This window comes from Alosa alosa, chromosome 24, assembly GCF_017589495.1.
Source record: "Alosa alosa isolate M-15738 ecotype Scorff River chromosome 24, AALO_Geno_1.1, whole genome shotgun sequence".
NCBI lineage: Eukaryota > Metazoa > Chordata > Actinopteri > Clupeiformes > Clupeidae > Alosa > Alosa alosa.
The window spans coordinates 11,825,765-11,835,114 of NC_063212.1; the positions used below are offsets into that span (position 1 = coordinate 11,825,765).

At 39.4% G+C, this 9,350-nt stretch overlaps 1 long non-coding RNA gene across 1 annotated transcript; it reads left to right on the forward strand.

The window, feature by feature from the left end:
* The first annotated feature begins 1,330 nt into the window (after nt 1-1,330).
* LOC125289949 lies at nt 1,331-2,617 on the forward strand. Its single transcript, XR_007192726.1, has 3 exons — nt 1,331-1,408; nt 2,019-2,132; nt 2,593-2,617. It is a non-coding gene; the product is annotated as an uncharacterized LOC125289949 (long non-coding RNA).
* Nucleotides 2,618-9,350: the final 6,733 nt, after the last annotated feature.

A 9,350-nucleotide genomic window follows, 5' to 3' on the forward strand; every position in this document is an offset into this window, starting at 1 on the left:
CAATCACATATTCACTCTGTTGGATATCTGAAGCCAGTTTGTCTACTAACAATAATAAAATAATCCAGGCTACTTGCTTAGCATAAATCATTCATCATCATCTTTATTTGAGGCAGGCTGGTATTCGAGGCAGGCGTTTGGAGCGGCATACCGGTAGGCTATCAAACGCATTTTCGGTTTGGTTTGGGATTTAATTTACTTTTGGACTGTATGATTATATTGCTAATGTTGGGACTGAAGGGCACTGAAATCTGGGAGATATTTGATGGTTCATTGTTAAGTTTCATGCAGTTGAAAAAGTGTCAGGATTTCCACTGCTGTTTATTGCGAGACAAGGCAGCCCTTCATTGAATAGGGGTTGTGCTGTAGGCCCTAATGGAAACCTTTTTGCGTAGCCAAGTAGCCTAAATTGAGTTATTGTTTAATTATGCATGATTTAGTACTTTTTTCATAAAATTCGTAGGCTGGAATGCCTTGAGTCGCAACAATTGTGTTTAAATGTAGTAGGCTTCAGCCTCTGGCAATTAGCTCGAAAGGGTCGGCAAGAGAATGAGCTTGAGAACTGTGTTGGAGACCCATGGTAGGAAAACAACTTTTCTTTGCCAACCGTAGGCTAATAATCCAACCAACATAATAAAATACAATACAACATATAATAAAATATTAAGAAGAGGTGTTTTTTCATTGACTTAAATCGAAACAATGTCTTCTAGTGGACTGATGTTAATTGTTGGTATATCAGGCAATTGTATATGGGAACCTGCCTTTATTTGTCCTGCTATAAATAGAATCAATCCCGGGCATAATTTGAGGATTTATGGTAGCCTAGTGCTCAACTCCTCCTGCTCAACATGACATTAGCTGTTATGTTTATTGATAACAAACTCAACTAGCCTACTTATCAACTTGTTTTCACTACCCTAACTATAAAATACAAGTCTATCAACGTTTTTGTTCTAAGACATTTATTTCAAACATTTCAAGACACAAATTGGATACTTCAGTTACCTTGGTGCATAAATCCCAGAGAGTAGGCTACCACACCCCAGAGTGATGGGCCTAGCGTTCTTATAGACCCATTTACATCCGACGTCAGCAAATATTTGCGCGCGCATTTTGGCAACAGAAGTCGTGTTATTTTCCAGCAGTTCTGATTGAGGAAGACGAGGTAGCAACCAGTTAGTAGGTATTCACGAACTGTATAAGGCATCAACATGTCAGGTTGTTGCGTGTACGGTTGTACTAACCGCTATTCAACCAGTGGACTTAAGTTTTATAGGATTCGACAGGACCCGCGACCATTTCAGAGCAAACCGAAGGCATCTGTGGCTGCAAGCTATTAAACGTGTGGACTGGAATGAAGACATCATCAAAAATGCTTGTGTCTGCGGCGCCCACTTTATATCAGGTAAGGTTATCTATCTAGATAGGCTACTCTTTAATATTACAGGAAAGCCTTGTTTACATGTATGATTGTATGATGTAGAATAATAATAAAATGCAGCTTAAATTGGATAGACTGGAGTTAGATTTAGCTAACATCGTCTAGCTAAACAGACGTGTTTTGATAGCTTGCTAGCTAAACAGACGTGTTTGTGTTTTATTTTTGCAGGCGAGATGTAGTCCTGATTTTGTGCTAACTGTGTTTACATACACAAAACAAAGCCAGAACCCAGGTGCAAAGATGGACAGGCAGGATTAGAGTTGTTTTTTGTATTGTTTGTTTTCCCCTAAGCCATACCTGTCAACCCTGTGACTTAACCTCGAATTCCCTTCAGTTAACTGATGTGTCCAAAGTAGAAACGCTAGATAATCTTCCAATCTTTTGCTTTGTTCATGGTGCATTCACCGACTGATTTGGCGGCTTCTGGATTAGCGAAAACATTTGACACGTAAGGTTAGATCTAGCTTTGCTGCTCCACCTCATTTAGGTGCTGCATTTTGTTTTTAATAAGCCTACAGCTGCTGTTTTGAGACATGTGGCTGAGTCTACCTGTATATTTCTGCTGTTACTGTAGGTACACATAGGAAAAAGAGGAGAGAAGACGGACCTAGTACTGCAGCAAACCAACGTGCTCCTTCTGAAACTCCAGAACCTCCAGAACAAGAATGCAGCATGGATCATTGTCCTGGTAAATTAACTGATTGATTGTCACAGTTCCCACCCTCACTGAAAGAGTCAGTTTGCTCGTAGTGTGTGTGTGTGTGTGTGAGCGTGCGCGTGCTCCTGCAAGGCCCACTGTCCCCTGGATGGGTTAAATGCAGAGGAGAAATCTCTCCCTGGGATCAATAATGTATCTTCTTTTTTCCACCGACCAATTACTCTTTCTACATGGATCCTCACACGAGAAAGTTGTCTAGTTCTGTCCACTTCCTGTGCAGAAAGCTGCTTCTTTTCCTTTGTGAAATGAGGGATACGTAGGGTTGCACCATAGGCCGCAAAGCTTCGTCTCTGATGAGAAATCAATAATGTATCTTCTTTTCTGTCATGTTTGGAAAATTCATTGTGTGGAACTGTGAAATACCCTGGATTGTGAACTTGTTTTCATTGGTTACCGCACATGTTAATTTTTTCATTTTTCTATATTAAAGCTGAAGAGGACATCCCAGTTCCAAGGATAGAATATGATGATCTGAACCTGAAATACTGTCAACTTCAGGAGGACTGTCAACCTCGCGACAGGAATTGGAGACACTCTGAGCAGAAAAAATGTAAAGCTGAAAGAGGATCTACACAAATCTACATTCTCCTACACCACTGTTAAATGCAACATTACACAATTGCTTTTTCTCACAGGACTGACCTCTGTGGTCTTTGAGTGGCTGATTACCAAAATAATGGGCAGCGTAGAGAGAATTCACAACAAACTTACAGTAGAGGACCACCTATTGATTATATTGATGAAATTAAGGTTGGGCCTGTGCAATACTGACTTGCTTTATAGATTTCAGGTATCAAAACCACCATATCAAATATTTTATGGAGCTGGGTCCCTGCTATGGCCTTCATCCTCAAGCCACTCATTAAATGGCCAAGTAAGGGTGCAATACTGAAAAATATGCCAAAAATATTCAAGCGCAACTTTAAAAGATGCAGGTGCATAATAGATTGCACCGAAATTTTCATAGCTAGACCTAGTAGTCTGACTGCCAGTGCCCAGACATGGTCAAACTATAAACACAACAACACCATTAAATATTTGATCGCCATCAGTCCAGCTGGTGCAATTTCATTTCTGTCTCATGGGTGGGGAGGAAGGGTCTCAGACAAGCAGATCACTAATGAGTCAGGTTTTTCAAACTTTGGAGCCTAGGGATGAGGTTTTAGCTGACAGAGGATTTCTCATCAGAGACGAGCTTGCGGCCTATGGTGCAACCCTACGTATCCCTCATTTCACAAAAGGAAAGAAGCAGCTTTCTGCACAGGAAGTGGACACAGCTAGACAACTTTCCCGTGTGACAGTTATTCCAGTGTCGCAGGTTAACATACTAGATGATGTTGTTATTGTATGTGGTGCCCTCACAAACCTCTGTAAGAGTGTTGTTCCCAAATGAGTTACACATAAACATGTATGACATGTAAAGGGGATTTTTTTTTTGTAAAACATGTATTTAGGCTTACTGTTACAGTTCTTCTCTGTTACTTAATGAATTTTAATAAACCTCCCCACATTGGCTGATACTGGTGTGTGTAATGGTCTTTCCCCTCCACCCAGATTATCTCAACAATTCCGAGTGTAGTTTAACTTTTTTATTTGTAATGTTGTTACAAATTAAAATGTTACTTGTTAATGAGTTTCATTCCATTTTCATTTCATTAAACAATAACAACATGGATAGTAGGAGTATGTACAATATATTATAATCAAACTGGTTTTGTATGTTGTAAACAATAAACAATAATACTTTTAGGTCTAAATTATATCTATTGATACATACATTGAATTAAAGAGTACAACTTTTAAATATCTTGTTGCACTGAAGTGCATAGACACAGCAGTCAATAACACAAAACATTTACACAATGGGATGTTTAATCTATATATATGATCTGGAATAGTTATTACTGTAGATAGTCAGTACATCATTTAACTTTTATCTAACTTCAAAAACAAAGGAAAAACATTCCATAACCAACATCTAACACCATATCTGGTCTTTTATCACAATACATCATATTGCCCACTCGTACATGAAGGCATTCAAGCCTCTACCCTCACACATTTCCTACACAACCATGTTGCTCGCTTCCTTTTTATTTGTGCACAACTGTAGGGAATGTGGTTGTTGCATTTGGCACAGATTATCATTTTACCAAAATCTGGTCTTTCACAGTATTCACAGGCTCTCTGTGACACCAAGACAGGATCATGTCTTCTTGTTAGTAATTCAGGCAACACATTTGAGATAAAGAAGTCATGTGCTTTTGGCAAAGCCTCCTGGAGAAACTCTTCATTTCTTATGATGCGTCACAGACAAAGATGTGAAGTTGAGTTTGATAATAGTATGTGTGCGAATGTTTCAACGAAAATGACTTGTCCAGACAAAACTGCTTGTCTTCTGTACATCCTTGAAGGCTATTCCTATATTTGTAGGGACACTTTATCTCTACCACCCCTTTGCCACAGCAGGAACATCTTACAATCCCATCTGGCGATGATCCAAGGTGTGGCTCAGAAGGTTGTACTACTAAGCCACATGAGCTGATGCTGAAATCTGGATGGCTTTGGGACATAAATGCAGTGTAGGCTTGTCTTGTTGTTTCCTCCATGTTTTGACCCCAGAGCACAGATGGGACATTTAACTCTGTTTTGTTGTACTGCATTATATAATTTAGGTATGTTTTGCTTATCTTGTCAGTTGTGGTTGCATGGTGAAATTTGGTGCTTGTGATCCGACCAGCCCTATAGGTGTGCCACTCATTTGACTTTGACTGTTGCCGTGTCACAAATTCCAGTTTCTCACATTGCTGAGGTTGTAGTGTAGTTTTTAGCTTATGAAATGTATCTTCACATTTCACCTGCATGTCCTGTGGTGAGAGCTCCCTTAGTGTTACATCCCATAAAGCTGTCAAGGGCTCAGGTAAGTCTGGATGTTCCTCTGAATCAGTGTCAGATGATGCTGTGTCCGTGTCACTGTTTTCAAGGCTTGTCAGCACTGCAGCACCTGGGTCCACATCCCGCAGTTCCCGAATGTCATCATCTGTCAACACTGACAATAGAGCAACAAAAAGACACAATCAGTGTGCTTCATAAGAATATTTCTAAAAACCAGACCAGTTAAGCTGTAGATAACAATCTAATTTCTAGAATCAGTAATCTGAAGACATTTAAACTAACATAATAGTGAAACTATTCGAGTGTGTTAATGAAAAATCAGCCATGTTGGTCTGTCAGCCTGTTCATTTTTGCATTATCAACACCTTTCTCAGGCTATTATTGTGTCAAAACACTGAAAAGAAATCCCGAATTAATTAAGCACAATGGCAAAAGGAAACTTATCCAGGCTCTGTCAACTATTATACACTACATGCCTCTGGGTGTGATACTATTCTTCCTAGTAGATGTTGAAGCTGCTGAAAGTTGCCTGCCTAGCCTTTTTGGTTTCTGGAAGCAGATATCCCTCAATGGAGCCGGTGTGACTTCTTTCCTGCTGACATCTTTCCACATGCACACTCCAGAAGTAACCGCTTCTTTCTCTGTCCTTCCCATCCTACCATATAACTCAACTTTGAATAATATTGCAGCTGCATGGCTGCAGCATGACCCAAGCCTGAAATTTCACAAAAACATACAGTAGGCTAATAAACATACATTCTGATCCATAATGTTATGACCAGGGCTTGAAAGTAACACTCAAACAGATCTCAACTCTGGCTATGAGGTAGGTACACATCTAACTTACTAGATGGTAATAAACATCTAACTTACTAGACATATGACTACCGGTAAGTATCCTAAACGTAATCAGGTTATAACTGAATGATATTGGTTGCTGACATGTTGAACCCTGTTGTCTGTGTTCATGAAAATGTTAGTTTCAAACCCTGGTTATTTCATCTTAAAATAAGATAGCTTGTCAAGACACTGTTGGACGTTTACTTCGAGTCGTTAAATCGAGTAAAGCGTCAACAGTGTGCGTAGAGCTATCTTATTTTGCTATTTAAGTATGTTCCTGCAATCTACCTGCACCTAACCAGCTTCGCGTGGATCTTGGTATCACCTGGTTATTTCATCTTTGCATAACAACTAGATCAAAGAGCTCTCGATGCTTTCCCAAAACCATAGCAACAGCAACTTATATGCTATGTTATGCTACCTGTTAGCAACTTAGTTGGAAATTGCATTAACCAACAACGTTGCTGACTTATCGTAACACCCCCAATTATCACCACTTTTGTTCAGAAATTCTAAAACAACAATGTTTTTTAACCCTTCAAAATAACATTTACTAAATGAACCTTACATTTTTTTAGTAGCCATAGATGTGTAGATTTGAACAAAATCTGGTTAGGTTCTTAACGGGAGCATTTACTGCCTGAAATATCCGATTTTGTTTACCACGCTCGGAGTTAAGGCCCATTCACACCAAGAACGATAACGATAACTATAACTATAACCATAACGATAAAAGCGTTCACACCAAAGATTCTAGAACTTTGAAAAAGCACTGGTAGTTTACTTACAAGACGATTTATACAGACAGTATCTTCACGAAGTTTAGCGTTGCAGCCATCTTGAATTTAGTCACGATAAGTCGAGCAAAGAGTAAGAATGAACAGGTATGATAAGGGATCAGATTCCAAAAATAATTCAGTGGAAATGCATGGATTCCAGTTGCTGCTACTGGAAGAAACTGGATTCCATGCATTTCCATAAACTTCGTGAAGATACTGTCTGTATAAATCGTCTTGTAAGTAAATGACCAGTGCTTTTTCAAAGTTCTCAATGTCTCGTTTTAAATGTCAGGGCCCTCGGAAGTCTACCAATGAAGTGTGGAGATACATTGAGCCTCGTAAATGGGTGTAAACAGTGATTTATTTGCATGGCTAGCCCGATGCGAAGCACCACTATTGAAAAAGCTGTTGGTAGCATCGCCAGATTTTGGAGTGCAGGGGACAAGCCGAGATGGGCTATGAGACATACGTTCACACTCGGTATCATGTTTCAATACACTTTAGGTCAATATCACACCGGAATTCTCCTTTAAGCGACACATACACACAAGACGGTGAAAATACGGGACCGACGGTAATAGGGGGAGTTCCGATAAGTTTGTTAATATAGGCTATTTCATCTATGTTTTTTGGGAAACGCACCTCTGAACTGTTATCTAAAAGTCTACAACACCAAATAATAATACTACTTACCCTGCCATACAGGTGCAATTAGCTGTGAGGACGTAGGTTTCTCGTTTGTTGATTATAACCCGAGCATCGTACATCATTGTCTTGTGTCCTTGTCGTTGACTAGGGAGAACTTCTGCTCTTAAAACACAAAACTCTGAGTCTATTGTCATGGTATTTGACATCCTGTACATGTCCACAGACAACGTATTCATAAGCATCCAGTGACTTATTCCGGCCACTGTATATTTGTCCACTTTCTAACATCTTCAACCCATGTATTAATAGAAGACGGATCTGTAAGTCGGACACCATTTGTTAAAGTTAACTTGCTAAAGTAACATTCGCGATCTTTAGCTGATAATCCCCTTGCATAGCTTGACAAGCTGTGTATCTCCTCCATACTTCTGTTGCCAAAATGCGCGCGCAAACGTTCTACGTCATCATTGTGTACAAACAGAAAACGGGTCTATGCGTTCAGTGTGAGAGAATTTAGCGGTGTCACGTCTGCCTGTTCAAGCTGAGAATTTAGCAGTGTCACGTCTGCCTGTCACAGACGTGGGGAGCTCTTTGAAGCTTGGGATAATGTGATACAGTTACTACACTAACAGTATTTTATTTTACTGCTTATGTAATTTCTTTTTTCAATTTTATAAATGCTTTGTTTAAATGCTGTTGGAACAAATAGTTGTTTATAAAGGCAACTTTCTGATTATAAAGGCAACTTGCTGTTGGAACAAATAGTTGATTATAAAGGCAACTTTCTGATTATAAAGGCAACTTTCTGTTGCAATTTTCTGTGTGTTCTGGACTGGTAACTTGTTAAGCCAACACTTGTTAAGTTCTAACGTTGCATAAATATTAACTGCAAACACACAGTGGAGAGTTGATTTGATTTACAGACAATTTAAGTAGGCCTAACTAGGCTATTTGATCATGTAGTCTATGTTTGGATCATAGGCATGATGATTCATTCATGGCTTCATAAAATATCAACATCCCATGTTGCTTTTTTCTACCATTGGCCCAAGTAGTGACCAGTATTCTACCATTGGCCAAAGTAGTGTGAAATAAATCTAATTTTTTTTTTTTTTTAAAATTGCACATAGCAAGAAGCTGGTCTGAGGGGCAGATCTGGCGTTGTGCTCATCTCACAGTTTTCACCATTTTTATCAAAAATATTTTGAAAACATGGGTTTGTGTTCACAATTTGGTCCCCCTCACTTTCAAAATATCTCCTGCGCCCCTGATTCACACACTTCCCCCCAGATTGCTTGCACGTTCTTATTCAGAGAATACTGTTACTTTGCTCCTGTGCAACGCTAAGTCGCATGCTCATTACATATATTACATCATGATAGCATTGTTTTCGGAAAACAAGTTTATTTCTCAGCCTTAAAGTTAATTATGAGCCTAGGACGCCAATCACACAATTTTGTATTTCTCCGAACATATAAAGGCTTAAAACGCTACAGTTGTAACATTATTTGATGTCAAAGTGACGACAAAATGAATAGGGTTCAATGGAATGCTAGCTGAAAGTGGTCTACTCCTAGACTCAGAGCCGCCCATAGTGTCTACGCAATTAACAACCTAGGGAGGGGCCTAGCGCGTTGTCTAAAAATCACTATCATACACCACCTAAACCTGGTCAGAAGTCAATGGCGAGTTGTTCATATGCTATTTTAAGAGCACATGTCACCAGTCATATTGGCAGGTGCACGCACCATCCTTCTATCATTCATGAACGCACACCAGCGCACGTCCATGCAAAGCATTAGAAATTGCACGATTACAATGGGAAACCTAATTAGAACAAATATATTACGAAATACTGTACATCTCATAATGAGTAGTTATTCACCATAATTTGCAAATTGGTAATGACGGTTAAAAGTGATTAGGGGAGAGACGAGAGACACGTATGGAGCACAGCTGAAGATGCACTGTCACGAGATATAAGCAACTCCTCTGCAGGATAAATGCTGTTTTATTCAGTCATTTG